The 17,540-nt window shown below is 35.7% G+C and overlaps 1 pseudogene; it reads left to right on the forward strand.

Annotated features, from left to right (window-relative positions):
- LOC139436961 (vomeronasal type-2 receptor 116-like) overlaps positions 1 to 17,540 on the forward strand; it is a 50,565-nt pseudogene that overhangs the window by 20,856 nt on the left and 12,169 nt on the right.

A 17,540-nucleotide genomic window follows, 5' to 3' on the forward strand; every position in this document is an offset into this window, starting at 1 on the left:
TAAATATATATATATATATACTGTTCCCACCAGCTTTTAAAAAGGGGTGCCATCTTTATAATCACCTAACCTTGCCTAGCTCTGTAATCCAATGTCCTCTTTTAAAACCAGGTATTCCAAAATTTTAATTAAGTTTGTTGCTTTCAGAATAAACATCTTATTAACCATATAAAAACTTCATCCAACTTCATACAGAAGGCCAGATCCATCTTCTTCCAGTTAAAATAAAATAGAATTTTACACCTTGTTAAGCAATGACTACAGTCCATGGCCAGGAAGGAGCAGTTACAGAACAAAGATCATCTCCCTTCAGCAGCCCTTTAAAATTAAAGGTGTAAACTCTTTAAAGATGAAACAGGATTGATAGATAGATCTGGAGCCTGGCTAGAGATCTACGTGGGTGCTGGTGGCCCCAGGAACTTGGTTTGCCTGCGTCTCAGGACTAACTCCTTGTATTCTCCCTAACTCCAACAACCTCTGTGTCCCAGTAAATATAATCCCCCAGGGTTATTACTATCCAGGGCTTAAGGGCAGGGAGCTTTTCAACTTGCTAGAAGTACCAAAGCCAGGTCACCAAATATATAAGAGGGCTTCCTTTATTGTTCTGTTGCTAGTGGGTCTAAGGGTAGCAAGCTCTGTCACAGTAGGATCAGCAGCCCTAGTGAAAAGAAACAATAACTTAAACACCCTGTCCTCCTTAGTTACCCAGGACATTAAAAACCTTGAATATCAAATAGGCCATCTGGACAAGACTCAGACTCCCTCGCTAAAGTAGTTCTCCAGAATAAGCAAGGATTAGATTTACTGTTCCTCTTGCAGGAAGGCCTGTGTGTAGCCCTAAGCAAAACCTGCTAAGTTTTTACTAAACATTTGGAAGTTATTAAAGAAAGCCTAGCCTTAGTTCACAGGCAATTGAAAGAGTGTAACAAAGCCCAGAAAATGCCCGCCAACTAGTATCACAGCCTTTTTAACTGGTCGCCTTAGCTCTCACAACCCTCATCACTGCTTTAGCAAGGCCCCTGATTATCCTCCTTGTATTGCTTACCTGTGGCCCATATATAATCAGTAATTTTTAAAAATTAGTACAAAAAAATTCCAAATTGTTAAACTTACGGTTTTAAGTGCCCCCTACCAGTTAGTGCCTACCCACGAAGAAATTCAAAGATTTGAATAACCGTAAAGGAAAGTGAGAAATGTAAGGGTAAGGCCACATTGGGAAAATAAGAATAGAACTACATTAGGAAATAGGAATTGCAAGTGCCTTCAGATGAATAAATAACTTAGGGCTGCTCCCAAGAAGAATGCCAATAAATAACTTAGGGCTGCTCCCAAGAAAAGTGCCAATAAATAACATGGGGCTGCTCACAAGAAAGGGATTTTTTAAAAAAAGAAAAAAATAGATATGCTATCTACAGCTAACCACAGTGTCCACTTCTGTGCCTGCTTGCTTGCTTGCTTACTAGTAGACCCCCCCTCCTGAAAGGCTATAAAAACACCTCTTCCCTTAGACTCGGGGCTGCTCTCTCCTCTGTGTAGGATGAGGCAGTCACTGTGTGGCTAATAATGCTCTCAATTGGAACTTTATTCAAAGTTTGAGTCTGGTCAATATCACTGGTCTATAACAGCTCTTTTAAGAATTTTCATTTGTTAACTTGATATTATCAACCTGATGTATGAAGATATACACTGAGCAAATAGGCAGACACAAATAGACTTAGACACAGAAACACAACTCATTGATGTTACTTATAATTTGCTTTATTTTACATACCATTTAGCTTAATTTGGATTTTAGAAATACATATTACTTATATAACTGCATATTTAACTATAACTATTTGAGCAAATAGGCAGACATGAATAGTTATGTTAGTAACTAACATAACTTAGTTACTTAAAACTTTTATTTTTTTATAAAATAAGTGTGACTGCAGAACATTTGAAAGACTCCTGAAAGGTTTTTCTTTCTTAATTTGCACTATTACCATGCAGTTTTACATAAGAATTTTGTTTCTTAACTAATGGCTTGTAACAAAAATGTTCCCAATGCTTTAATACAAGTTTTCTCTGTTTCAGAACTTTATATTTTATTTGAATTTAGCAGATTTTGGATGAGCAAGACTAATTTTATGCATATTCACTGAGGCTATCAAAGCCTCAGGGACTCTGGTTTCTCTCATGAATTGCCACTCTTAGGAACCTGACTGTCAAGGCAGGAGGCGTCCTTTATTTCCCAATCCTTGGAGATATTAAAAAAAAAAAAAACAGCTCCAGTGGACGTTCAACCCCAAGGGTCAAGAAATCTACCAGGTAGCAATTTAGTCCACACTTGGAATCATGAGAGAAAACAGGGTTACTAATACCAGTAGGACAGAAGACAGGGATGTTTCATGTCTGTTTTTCCCGGAGCTACAGGGGCAGACGCTGTTATGAAATAACTATAAGCAAAGACAAAGGGCGAGGCTAGGCTTAAAGTGGCCGTAAACAAAGGTAAGTTAGGTTTAGAATTTACACTTACAATAATAAGTTCAGGCTAAATTCACCCAGCTATAATTTCAGTTATTGTCTTTCTGCAGTTTTATAATGCAAATGCATCTATAAGTGGTCTTAACTCTTAGTTAAGTTTTCGTTAAGTTTTTGCCTTAAGGTGAATTGAACACCTTTATTAATTAAGTTATAAGAACCTTATAGTAATAACCCTGCATAGTTTTCCTGTTTTTAAGCAGTATTTCATGACCCTTACTGCTGACTGCTTTTAGCCAAGCCATTAAAAGGGCTATCAAATGATTAGAGGTTTATTGTTTTCAAGCAATAGCCTCTTTACTTTAGAACAAGGTATTTTACCAGTTTACAGCTTTAAACATTTTAAAGCATTTCTACACAGACTTACATAGAGATCCCCTTTACCTCTTCCCTTCCAGGTTGATCAGTGATTAAACAGAAATGTGGCTTATGATAGAAGGCATGGACTCACTGGAAAGGGGCAAGCCAGACCCCCCTTCTCAGGGAGGAGGGGAAAGAATATAATGGTGGCATGTTCCAGGTTGCTAAAATTGGCTTGAAAGAACTTTTTCAAATTCAGCGCCGTTCCAGGGACCCCCTGTCCTGGCAGGGCTATGATTCAAGTCACTAGCTCCACCAGCCACCCTGACTGGGCCAGCTCCAACAAACTTGGGTGCATGGCATGGACATCGACACAGACAATCCCTGAGTTCCAGCAAATGGGGCCAACCCAGAGAGGCAAGACAGCAGAGCATGCACACACACACTCACAGTGCAGTTTCACTCCACAAACTACAATCAACTCAGTCCTCCTCCAGTGGCAAGGGAGGATTCTAGCTCAACCAAATTCCACCACTTTACATAACTACACAACTCAAACAGCAACATTGAGCTGACACAGGCAGATGCACAAAACTCATTAATCTGCCTCACAAGTTCTATATATATGTTCTTCAGCAGGACTACCCCCATAGTCATTATAAATTTTAGAAAGAGTGAATACTTAACATTAACATCTGATATAAAGTGAATTCATTCACAATTCAACACCATTACAAAAGATTCCAGCTAGACCTTTTCAGTGTTTAACTTTACACCCAGACCAAGCATCACTAAAAAGCTGACTTATCTTCCCGTAACCAAGTTTTTCAAAATCCAGACCAATTTCCAGGATATTAGGACTTGAACTTGTAAATATTCTTTCTTATTATAATCAAGCTACACTGTTTAAGTGGAAACAAGACCAGAAACCAGATACCAACATGCAATTAGGCAAATTCCAAACACCAGGCTTTTTCCCTTCTTTATCTTTTTTTTTTTCCCCAGACCTTAAGAGATTGGCTTCCCCCCAAATTTCTGGAGGTACTGGGGCTCTCTTGGGAGGTAATCAGGCCACCCTTCCCAGCAGTAAAAGCTAGAGTTTTCCTGACTATTCTCCTCAGAGAGTCTTACACTTTTCCATGTTTGGATTCTTTTTCATTCCCAGATTTTTTTCTTTCAGAAATTCCATTGCCATCAATTTTTGTCAGGAAGATTTTGGTAGAGCCCTCATCTTTTCTGAATTAAATGTAATCCAGGGGCAACCAGACTGGGGTTCACATGAATCCTACAAGGTTCCTTGGGGAACCAGAAGGGGTAGTTAAATGCTACCTTCTCTGACCTTCATTTCCAAATCCCAGAAGAGCCCCCCCAAATGTTGTAGAAGTTGAGACATGTTCAATTATTAGTATATTGGAAGGCCAGGATGCAGGAATAATTTGGGGAAGGAAAAAGGATTTATTTATGACTGGCCAGGCTTAGAGCTTCTCATTCAAAATCCAATCCCTGAACAAGCTTTTTGAGTTCTTTTTATACAGAGGAAGGGCCAAATTGTTCTTTGATTCAGTGCTCAATAATCTTGAATTAACATATATCTTCCACATCCTAGGTAAGCTTTCAACATGGGCTTTATACATTCTAGATAAGACTTCTAATGTACAGGGTTCCAAATTGGAATGATGGAAATGTTTTTCTAATGGATTGTGATGATCATAGAAATGTATTGTGAAAATAAATACAAGCACTGAAATATTTACATGGATGTGAGTGAAATAATTGGTGTTATATTTATACATGGAAACAGAATTTTTAAAAATTAGAAAAATAAATTTATGGAACTATAACACACAGTCAAACCTCAGATCAAACCATGGACTAAAGTTCATAGGATAATTGTAAAACTGTGGTATCATCTTTTGTAAGAAATGTTTTCACACCAGTGCAAGATGTTAATAATAGGGTGGGATATTGTAATAATGTATAAAGTATAAAAAGAAAACAAGGAAAGAACTACTGATATAAACTACAGCATAGGTAAAACATTAAAATATTTTGTTAAGAGAGGAGTTCCAGGGAGATGGCTTTGGACTAGGAAGGCAAGGCACAACTCTGACAAAAAGAGTGGAGGAGGCAAAAGCTCTCTGAGGGAGAGCTTTGGGTTTCTACAGTCCAGAGCATTGGTACAAAACTCACAGAAGTGTGAAGTTCAGAGAGACAAAGACCCCCAAACCAGCAAATGTGACTTAACAAAACTTTGGCAGCAGGGAAGGGCTCACCTTGCCCATCGCAAATATAATAATCTGGGAAAAGTCCTTGACCACTGCATCTGACTAAGAGGGGAACACATATGTCCTTCATTGTGTTCCTCAGGTTTTACTTGGGAAAGTGGAATGAAAGTCAGGGGACTTCTATTCATTGAACTCAGCAAGCAGATCTCACTTTGAAACTTAAACACCTCTATAGAAAAGTGCACTTATAAGTGCAATCTTGTAATTCTGAAAATTGTATACACAAAGATTGATTATGAGTCTTTCTGTACCTTAATTGTGCAGCATTAGTGATTTCCTGTCCCAATTTCGATAAGTTAAGTTAGGCAGTCTTAAAAACATAAAATAAGTTGAACCAAATATCAAAGAATAAACGTGAAAATAAAATAATAGGCAACAGAGAAAAATTGGCCATCAAAGTAAATCCACCAACATAATCAAATGCCTAGACATCAGGAAAAAATTCCAAGTCATACTAGGAAACAGGAACAGATGAGTAGCCAACAGAATAAAACAAATATCCTGAAGTGACATAGGATTTGCAATGAATCAAGACTAATCTCAAAACTCTCTTGAATCAATTAAATAATAGGAAAAAAGGACTAAAAAGGTAAAGTCTATTAAGAAGACATTGGGTGGGCATAAAGAACAATTGGAAAGCCTACAAAGAAAAGTAATTGACATTATGGAAACAAAAGACATGACAGATTAGATTAAAAATATATTAGGCACACAAAATCAGATTTGAATTGCTTGAAGACAGAATTTGTGATTTCAGAGGGAATATTTCAACTGGAAAAGATAGGAGAACAGAAAGAGAAACAAAAGCAAAAACAGAATAAGGTCTCAGGGAATTGAATGATGAGAAAATATACACAAATACACACATTATCCTTTTCCCAGAAGAAAAGGATGCAAAAGGAGCAGAAAGAATTTTTGAGGTAATAAGGAAAAAAAAAAACTTCCAACTCTTATGAAACATATAAATGCCAATATCCAAGAGGGACAACAAATCCCAAAAAGAATAAAACCAAACATCTAACCCAAGACATCTACATTCTGACTGACCATTTCAGAAATAAAAGAGAGGATTCTTAAATCCACAACAGAAAAGCAAAGCATCACATACAAGGGAACCTCTATTAGATTAATTGCCGACCTTTCATCAGAAACAGGCAGGAGAGAAGAATGTCATAAGATGTATTAAAGGTACTGAAAGAGGAAAAATGGCCAGATGAGAAACCTGTTTCCAACAAAACTGTCCTTTAAAATTAGGGTGAGTTCAAAATCTTCACAGAACAATGAAAATTATTAGAGTATGTTACCAAAAGTCCAGAATTGCAAGAGATACTCAAGGGAGTGCTGTAGATTGAAAGGAAAAAAGCAAAGGCTTGTCATTTTGACAAGAGTTTAGAAATGACAGTGATTAGGAAAGGTAAATGAAAAGGGAAAAGCGACAAACAGTGGTAATAACATGGAATGATAATAGCTTGAGCTCCCCAATGAAAAAACACAGACTGATAGATTCAACAGAAAGTTGAGCCATCTGTACCTTGTCTACTAGAGACTCACCTCATTGTAATTACACACCATGTTAAAAGTGAAAGCCTGAAAAAAAGATATTCCATGTAAATAGTAAGCAAAACCTGGTTGGAATAGTGATACTATACTAATACTAACAATGTGCCAAAAATATTTTAAATGCAAAACTCTTTAAAATGCTGTTTGACCTAATGTAAGGGGGAAATGGAAAGGAGAAATGAGTTTATATGGCTACGAGTCTCTAAAAAAGAGTCTGGAGATTGTCAGAAGGATTGCCCTTATGCACAACTGAGCAGAATCTAAGAGACAGATGAAGTAGATACAACCCCAGGTATTGGTTCCTTTGAGGGCTAGAGAGACCCACGGGCTCTATGGTCATGGCAGATGGGGTTCACTGCCATGTCAGATGGCCCTTCTTTGGAGCTGGTGTTTCTGCGTGATGAAACTGGACTCAGATGGAATCTCTTTTCATAAGACTTTCATGCTACTTTACTGGAATTGTAGTTGGTGTTGGGGTTTAAGATATATTTAGGGGATTTGAATCTCTGGACTGACAATATGATAGCCAGGCCCTGAGCCTCAACAGACTTCAGCTCCTACAATCTGATTTATTGGACTCACCTCACTCAGCTAAGATGGAGTTGAAGAAGGACAACCACCACACCATGGAGCCTAGAGTGCCTACAACTGAAAGCAGGAGGATTGCATCCAGTATCCATGTGGAATCTGAGCCTCCTCTTGACATAGAGATGCCACGGACATAACCAATCCAAGGTCCACTGAGAAAAGGTGGCGTTGGAGTGGAGTGGGAAAAGTGGACATGGTGGCTGATATGGGTATGGGGAATGGCAGGAAGAGATGAGATGTGGAGGCACATTTGGGACTTAGAGTTGCCCTGGATGGTGCTTCAGGGGCAATCACCGGACATTGTAAATACTCCCAGGGCCCACTGGATGGAATGTGGGAGAGTATGGGCCATGATGTGGACCATTGACCATGAGGTGCAGAGATGCCCAGAGAGGTACTTAACAAATGCAATGGATGTATCATGATGATGGGAGTGAGTGTTGCTGGCGGGGGGAGTGGTGGGGTGGGGGTGGTGGGGTTGAATGGGACCTCATATTGTTTTTTTAATGTAATATTTTTACAAAATCAATAAAAAATTGCAAAACTCTCATAAGGAAAGTAACTATTGTATATTAATAAAAGTGGAAATTTACCAAGAAGAAACAACAATACTAAATATTTATGAAGCTAACTGGAACAGCCCAAACTACATAAGGCACACACTGGCAAAACTGAAGAGAGAAATATATGGTCCTTCAATAATATTTGGAGACTTCAATACACCTTTCTCAGTATTGGATAGAACATCTAGACAGAAGGTAAATAAAGAAATAGAGAGGTTTGATTGTATAATAAATGAAGTAGACCTTACTGATATTTATTGAGCATTGTACCCCAAAACAAGCAGGATATACATTTTTTTCAAGTTCTCATGAATCATTCTCCAATTTAGAACATATGTTGGGTCACAAAACTAAACCCCATAAAATCTGAATGATCAAAATTATACAAAACACTTTCTCTGATCATATGAGAATGAAGCCATAAATTAATAAAAGAAAGAACAAGGGAAAATTCTTATATATTGGGGAATTAATCAGCATATTCTTACATAATCAGTGTGTCAACGATGAAATGGCAAAAGAATTCATCAAATACCTTGAATTGATGTAAAAGAGAACAAAATATTTCAAGATCTATGGGACACTGCAAATGAATTGATGAGAGGGAAATTTAAAGCCTTTAATGCTTATTTTAGAACGAAGAAAAAGGTAAAATTGAAAACCTAATTGCACACATGGAGGAACTAGCAAAAGAACAGCAAACTTATCTGAACCCAAACCAAAGGAAATAAATAGTAATGATCAGAGCAGAAATAAATGGAATGGAGAACAACAACAACAACAAATAAAACAGTAGAATAAAACAAGTTTGTTCTTTGAGAAGTTCAGCAAAATCAACAAACCCTAAGCTAGAATGACCAAAAAAAAAAAAAATAGATAGAGAGAGAGAGAAAGAAGACACAATAAATGAAACCAGAAATGGGAATGAGGGTATTACCACTGTCCCTGCAGATATTAGAAAGATGATGATACCAAGGGCTACTGTCTGCCAAACTTCCAAATACTGTAGATAAGATAGACAAATTCCTAGAAACACACCAACCACCAATACTGACCTTAGAATAAACAGAAGACCTCAACAAACCAATCACAAGTAAAGAAATTGAAACAGTCATCATAAAGCACACAAAGATTAAAAGCCAAAGAGCAGATGGCATCATTGTTGAATTCTAACAGTCTTTCAAAGACAATTTAACACAAATCTAGCTCAATCTCTTCAAAAAAATTGAACAGGAGAGAATGCTGTCAAACTCAATCTATGAAGCCAACATCAATCTACTACCAAAACCAGAGAAATACACTATGAAAAAGGGGAAAAGGTAAATGCAAATGATTTTAGATGGGTAAGAGTCTTCAAAGTGAGTTGGGAGGTCATTCCAGAGGTTACACTTCTGCATATCTCAGCAGAATCTCATTGACTACCTAAGTAAATATTGCCTCAAATAGTGAAGACATTGAGACCCTATAGGCAGCAAATAATTTAAAAGTCTTAGAACAAAATTTAGGAAAGCTCCTTAACATCTTGTGGTTGGTGGTAGATTCTTTAACATTACACTTAAAGTACAAACAACAAAAGAAAAAATAAGTAAATGGGACCTCCTCAAAATTAAACACTTTTGCAACTCAAAGGAATTTGTCAAAAGTGTAAAGGCAGCTGACTCAATGGGACAAAATATTTGGCAATTGCATATCTGATAAGGATTTAATATCCATGATATACAAAGAGAACTAAATTCAACAATCAAAAGAAATACTACTTGACTAAAATGTGTAAAAGACTTGAAAAGACAATTTTCCAAAGAAGAAATACAAAAGGTGAAGAAGCACATGAAAAAATGTCCAACATTTCTTGTAATTAGGAAAAATGCAAATCAAAATTATGAACAAATATCACTTCACACCTCTCAGGTACTATTAAAATGTCAGAAAACTGTATATGTTGGAGAAGATGTGGCGAGATAAGAATGCTTACTTACTTTTGGTGGGAAAGTAGATTGTTAGCGTGACTCTGAAGGAATATCTGGTAGTTCCTAAGGAAGATAAATATAGACTTGCCATGTGACCCAGCAATATTGTTACTAGGTATATACCCAGAAGGGCTGAGAACATTGAGATAAATAGATATCTGTACACTGATATTCATAGTGGCATTATTCCTGATTGCAAAAATTGTATACTACCCAGGGTCCATCAATTGAAGAAGGGGTAAACAAATTGTAGTGTATACACATGATGGAATATTATGTAGCTGTAAGAAGAAATGAAGAAATGAAGTCATGGGTGAATCTTGAAGACATTATGTTGAATAAAACAAGCCAGACACAAAAGGACAAATACTGTATGATTGCACTATTATGACCTAATTATATCATGTGAAGTCATGAAGTAAATAATGAAAATATAGGTCAACAGAAAATAGAAGAAGGGTAGAGAATGGAAAGTTTAGGATTAATCTATGCCTAATTGATAAAAAGGTTATTTGTAAATCTTGGAAATTGTAGGAAACTATGTGACAAATCATGGTGTTTGTGACAAATCATGGTGTTTGTGACAAGAAAGGCTACTGTTTGTGTACAAGAGTGATTGAAAAGAAAAGTCTAAGACCATGTATATTACTCCAATAAAAGCTAAAAAAGTAACATGGGACTGTAGAACATAGTGAAACCTTCAGTAAAATATTAATTTGGGTGATATTACTTATACAATAAAATATAGACATTAATTTGATTTTAATGATGGTTTCAAGGGTGAATGCATATAAAGGGTACAGGTGACATTAAATTTAATATATGTCAATTGTTCATCAATAAAACTGTTTTAAAGAACTAGAAGTGACTTACTGAGTCAAGACAATTAAATGGTCAAGGAACCACTTATAATGTAATTGTATATTACAAATGGCCCTTTTCATCAAGAGGTGGAATCTTCTTTAAAATCCCTTGAGTTCAGGATGACTTTGTGACTTGGTTACAAGTTACACATTGCAGGGAAGCAGATTTAGCCCAATGGATAGATCACCCGCCTACCACATCGGAGGTCTGCAGTTCAAACCCGGGGCCTTCTTGTGGAGCTGGCCCATGAGCAGTACTGATCCACGCATGGAGTGCCATTCCACGCAGGGGTGTCCCCCGCATAGAGGAGCCCCATGCATAAGGAGTGTGCCCCGTAAGGAGAGCTGCCCAGTGCAAAAGTGCAGCCTGCCCAAGAATGGCACCACACACAGAGAGCTGTCACAGCAAGATGATGCAACAAAAAAAGAAACACAGATTCCCGTTGCCACTGATAAGAATAGAAGTGGTCACAGAAAACACACAGCGAATGGACAGAGAGAGCAGACAACTGGGGGCGGGGGGGGGGGGAAGAAAAAAAATCTTTAAAAAAAGTTACACATTGCAGTTCATCTGAGCTAAGAACTTAAAGGATCTTGCAGCATCTGTTCTTATACACTTGGAAAACTGCTCCAACATGAACAACTCTGAGCTATTCTGCTACAGCAACCCAGGCAGTTATCCTAACAATAACAAATTACTCAGTTGAACAACCTAAACAATAAAGTCCCAGGAAAACTACTGGTTGATTGCAATCACATGATTAAGACAAATGCTGCATATGAATTACATCACTGAATCAGATCATACTATTGACCTCCACATTTATGAGCTGATAAAGAAGTCTTGTTTAACTAATAAGTTTTGCATTTGCTTGTCACACAGTCAGGCATAACTAAAAGAAAAGATATTTGACCACTGTGAAAAGATACCTTTTTTTTTATTAGAGTGTTGAGAGCAGGGACAAAACATAACTAAATGTATTTAAAAGAGAGCAGAAGAAAAATGGAAGAAAGTGTTTAGAAAATTCTTTTTTAGAAGTTTCACACTGAAAAGTGTTAAAACATTCTCTGACATCAGGAGAAAAATCCTGGATTAAGAAGACAGTTCTTTTTATTTGTATTAATAACATTTTGGACCAAGTAACAATGAGGGATTGGTGCAAGCATTATCAAAAACAGAGTAAAGAACAACAGGCTGTGAGGCTACTGGGACAATTGCTTGGCAGGAATTTAACTTCAAATCTCTGGATGTAGCCTATTGCTTTGAAAATCATTGCATGCTTTTTTTTTCCTGGGGGATATTTCAAACCTATGACTGATGCTATTGCTTGGTGAAGAAAAGTCTTCTGTGGGCTGCACAGGTGGAAATCAATGCCTGGTGATGACAGTTTCCTTCTGGTTAAATCTTCAGATAAAATTGTTCTATAAAATCTTTTGTTGATTCAATACTGCTTTTTTCTAACTGATAACTCACTTCTAACAGTAGTCTGAATCAATGACTCAAGTGCTTCCTATGGCATTGATTATAGAAATAATTTTGCAGAGTCCTATGTCAGGATAGGGTGGTCCCTGAATTTTTCGGGTCAAAGAACATGATGAAATCATGGAGGGGAAAAACATGTTTTTCCTACTTGTTTTTCACCACCTTGTTGGGTGGCAGCTGCAGAGCCTGAGGGCACAGGAATGCCCAGTGCTCCCAAATGGTACTGGCATGAAGCTGTAAAAAGCAGAGGAAGCCAGAGCTGCTTTGATCATAGTGAAATTCAGGGTGAGGTCTCCACACTCTGACTCCCTTATTAAAACCTCCTTTATGTTTCTAGCTATGCTTTTTATCTAGCATGCTTTTCTAGCACATGATAGAGAGGCACAGAAATTGTGGACATTTTCTGTGTTATACAGCAAGGCAAAGAGAGAAATTTTTCAAGCTCAGTCTGAACCTGCAGTTTGCCTTCAAATCCAGCTTTTCCTCAGCTCAGCATATATGCAGTTCATTGACTCTATGTTCTAAGGATTTTACCATGCTGTTCTCTCTGACTACTTTCCTCCTACTCCTTCAGCCCTTACCCAATTTATGTAATGTGACTTTTGAAGATTGTTATTTCTATCTTAAGCAAAATGTCTATAGAGATGGGGATCTGGTTCTGGGAGGATTTTACCCCCTCTACACCTTGGAAAAAGTTAAAGACATTTTCTGGACATCTTTTATCATCAGGCCAAATGACAATTTGGTAGATCAGCGGTAAGTCCTTGCATGTGCCTCACCATGTATATGTGAGTGTGTGTGTATTACCCAGGACAATTATGTCACTTGTGCACAGATATGGAAGGAATGTACAATGATGGAATTTGAATGGTCTTTTACTACTTTCATTTATTCTTTCACTCTGCATTTGCGTCAAGACAGAGGAAAGGAATCAACAGGTTTTGTTGTATACCTTCTTTACCTGTTTCCCATGTTCATTCCCTGGAAGACTTAGAATGAGTGAAAACAGAAGGATCCCATTCCCTTCTCCTGCTTGGTCCAAAACTCACTGAACTCCTTATTCTGTGGTCAATGTTAGGATAAGAGCCCCAGGCTGAGTATCAAGTGATGACAAGGGCATTGCTGAAATGTGCCTTCTGGAGAAGCCAGGGGCCATTCAGTACCACCCCTCTAGACATCATATGTACCAAGAAATGGTGATGTAATCACATTAGGAATGATGCACTCTGGACTGTTTTCCTCTAAGTCAAAACAGAAAAGTACATAATCTTTCCAAAGTTGTTAATAACCTTCTCTTTGATCTTATGGCTAACTTCTCCAGGAAACTATAAGAAACGGCATGAAATCTGAACTTTATCTAACTGTGTGGCTTATGTGTCTAATGGTTGGTACTATATTGATGTTTACAGTTTTCCAGCTAAAGTAACATATGGTTTGTTTTATTACTGATTTGTACGTAGAAATACTAGTGTGTTCATCTCAAAAATTCAATTTTTACATGTGGATGTTACATTTTCAACAACAGTTGTAAAGATATTAAAACATAGTTACTAACCATGGTTCTATTATGGTTTACATTTTAGACTGGACACTTTTATAAATTTGGTTACATTATGATTTACATTATGGTTTATATTTTAGACTATACACTTTTATACATTTTTAGTGAAATTTAACATGGCCTTTATCCATCATTGCACAATCATGCAGAACACTTCCATTGCCCTATTGATTTTGACAGTATTCTTTCATAATTTGAAACAAATGTCCCCTGACAATGCAAGGTGTTGGTGGAGGGTTGATGTATGGGACCCCTGTATGATGTTATGAATGTTTTCTTTGTAAGTTCACTTCTTTTACTATACACTTATTGTTTATGTATGTTCATATGTAAATGATATAAAGATAATAATAATAGGGTGAGTAGGGGGAATACTTTGATAAGTAGTAAATATTTTGATGATGCTCTTTAATCATTAGTTAAAAATGTTTAACAACAATACAAGGAATTCATGGTAGGGTGAGGTATGAGAGCCCTGAATGATGTAAAATGTTTGTTTTGTAAGTTCACAACTATTACTCTACATGTATTGTTTAGGTATGTTTATGTATGAATGATGTATTTAAATAATAACAATGTTAGGTAGTATTTATTGTGGAATGTCCCTGTCCTTTTCAATTATGTTTAGAGTCAACACTTGCCATTTCAGCAGGTCACTTTACATTGGAGTGAGGTGATAGGTAGTTTGATCATATTTTCATTAGAATTACATCATTGTTTTATCTTATCTGTTTGATGACATGTACGGGCCCAATCCTTGTCCTTTTAGCTGTTCCATTTCAAGTCTCCTTTCCTTTTGGTCTCTTTCTTATTAGAAGCCAAAATATGGAATGTTTTATATTATGACTATTATTTTCTGCATACCCATAGTATGGTTTGGTGGTAGCTATTGATTATCCTCCTTCTACTAGCATTAGGATGTCAGGAATTAAATGACATGATTTAAGGAAATTCTGATTTCAGGCACTCTGTGGGGAAAGTGAGAATTTGTTTGCTGATCACAGTATTTACTTCATTAAATAGGCTGAAGGTCAACTTTGCACTCTGCCTTTTGTTCTTCAGCCAGATAACTTTCTTTCTAATTTTATCCTGGACTATGTGGTTTACAAGACTGCACACGCTGTCAATTATGCTTTGTAAACAACTTCCTATACTTAAAATATTTTAGGGACGTAATGTCTTATGAAAATTGATGTTGATAATATTGTTTTAATGATTACTAAGTTTCATTTCCTGGGGATATTCCAACACCTATTTAATCATTTTTACAAGTGATGTGTTATAGCAAACAAGATTGATGATCAATCATTTTTCACCAAACTTTGCACATTTTTTCATTAATATAGTTATGCAAAATGTTAGTTTAAGAGATACACACATTTATAAATTTTTGGTACATTTGGCCAAATATTGCCTGGAAATTAACATTTACTCTAGCCAACAGCAATTGGCAGTGTCATCAGTTTATAAGAGTCTTGTGCAAATTTGATATCCCATAATTTTTAACACTTGATAGGCATAAATAAATTTCATTATTGTAATTTCTACCTCTTTGCTGATAACCTCTCAATATTACCTGTATTTGTGAGTCACTTTTTTTGTATTTGTAAGGAATGTTCATTGTTTTAGTGTTTTCTGTTAATGTTTCCAATAAGCTTTTATTTTCTATCTTTTTATCATTCTGATTCTTGTAATAATTATATGGGCCATATATTTTACAATTATATATCCTGTATTTTAATTTTAGTTTAATTTTGCTATGATATTGAAATAATAAAATCAAGACAAATAAGATATACATTTCTACAAAATTGTATCTCTGTGCACAGTATTCTACATATAACTGCACCTGCCTCAGCGTTTTCCAGACAATGCTGATTAACTTTCTAAAACTCTATATCAATTTACATTTCTAGGTTGAAATACTTTGTGCCAGCTTTGTTTATTTCTTTCACTCTTCACAGTTGTTTTTAGACTGTTACATTTTTATATTATAAAATGTCATTATTTTATATTATTATATTATATATATATTATAAAAATGTCATTAATTCTTGAGGATATTTCACCGAATGGCTAGCCCATCATTCATTTATCCAGTTCATCTGTTGATGTGTATTTTGGTTGTTTCCACGTCTGACCTTTACAAAAAGTTGCTACAGACATTTGAATGTTAGTATTTGCACAGACATATACTAGAAGGCTTGACTCATGTGGTAGATGTTTATTTAAGTTCAGTAAACCTCAAACTATTCCCTGAAGTGGGTTAACACTTTATTTTCCCATCGGCAGTGAATTAGAGTTCTAGTCGTCCCACAACCTTTAACGTCATTTGAAATGGGCCATCTTTTCGACTTCCCATTCTAATACATATATCGTTGTACCACAATGTACTTTTAATTTGAATTCCATTCGTGCTTAAACTTTGAAAATGTTTTACGTACTTTTTGAAATCCTGTATTATCTTATTTATTGAGTCTCTAGTTCAAAGATTTTGGCCCATTTTTGAAATGGGTGGTTTCTTCAGTTTTGAGAGTTATTTATATATTCTAGATACAAAGAATTTATCAGTTATGTGATTTGCACATAATTTCATCCAATATGTAGCTTGTTCTTTCATTCTCCTTACAATGTCTTTAAAAGAGTGGAATTTGATGAAGTCTAATTTATCAAAAATATTTTATTGATTGTGTTTTCCTGTCATATTAAACAATTTTTTCATAATCTATAGTTTTAGTTATATTCTGATATTTTTTCCTCTAAGTACTTTCTTATTTTTATTTTTTATCTTTAGGTATTGTAAACTTCACATTACTATTTGGATATGATATGAGGAATGGATCAAAGTTCATTTTCTTGCGGATACAGACAATTTATTACAGCACCACTGCTGTAAAAGACTATTCTCTCTCTTTTGATTTGCCTGTGCACCTTTTTAAGCAATCAGTTCTGTGGGTTTATTACTGAATTTCTTATTTTATTCCATTGATTTATTTCTCTAAATTCAAGAAAATTGATGCTGTGCTGATTATTCTAGCTATATAATCATATTCCAAATCCCAGAGTTTTCTTTTGTAGTATATTATTTATTCTAGGTGCTCTGTGTTTTCATGTGAATTATAAAATGAGAATGACAATATCTCCTTACAAAAAACTGTTGGTGCTTTAGTTAGAATGTTATTGATATCATTATAAATTTGGGGAGAATCTGCATCTTGCCTATACTGTCTCATCTAATAAATGAACATAGATTATTTAAATCTCTTCCTAATTCTTTTAGCAATACTACATAGATTTCAATGCATAAGTCTTTCACAACTTTGGCAAACTCAGATCTTGGCACATCATATGTTTATATTATTGTAAATAGCATTTTTAACATTTTTAATAATGTTCCATTGTTATTATACAGAAATACCTTTGAACTTTTACTTTTATATGTTGTGCTTCTATGCTGAAAACTTGCTAAATTCACTTAAGATTGCATTACTTTGTAGATCCAGTGGATTTTCTAGAAAGAGAATTATATCTTCTGAGGCTTAAGAGAAATTAATATATTTCTTTGTGTTCTACCTCTCAATATTTTCCCCTTCATACTACACATGGTAGAGCATAGAAGAAATGTGAAATGTAAGGTGTTAAAATGAACATCTTGTCTTCTTCATGATGTCAATTGGAAAGTATTCAAACATACCCTGGGACAACAGTATATTTTGTTGGCCCTTTTTACAAATTTGATAAAGTTGCTTCTTTTCTTAGTTTACTTTGAGCATTGACTGATAAAAATATTGACTTGTCTCACTTGTATTTATTGATTTTATTATGAGTTTTTCCTTTTTTATTTTGC

Source organism: Dasypus novemcinctus, chromosome 19 (assembly GCF_030445035.2).
Source record: "Dasypus novemcinctus isolate mDasNov1 chromosome 19, mDasNov1.1.hap2, whole genome shotgun sequence".
Classification (NCBI taxonomy): domain Eukaryota; kingdom Metazoa; phylum Chordata; class Mammalia; order Cingulata; family Dasypodidae; genus Dasypus; species Dasypus novemcinctus.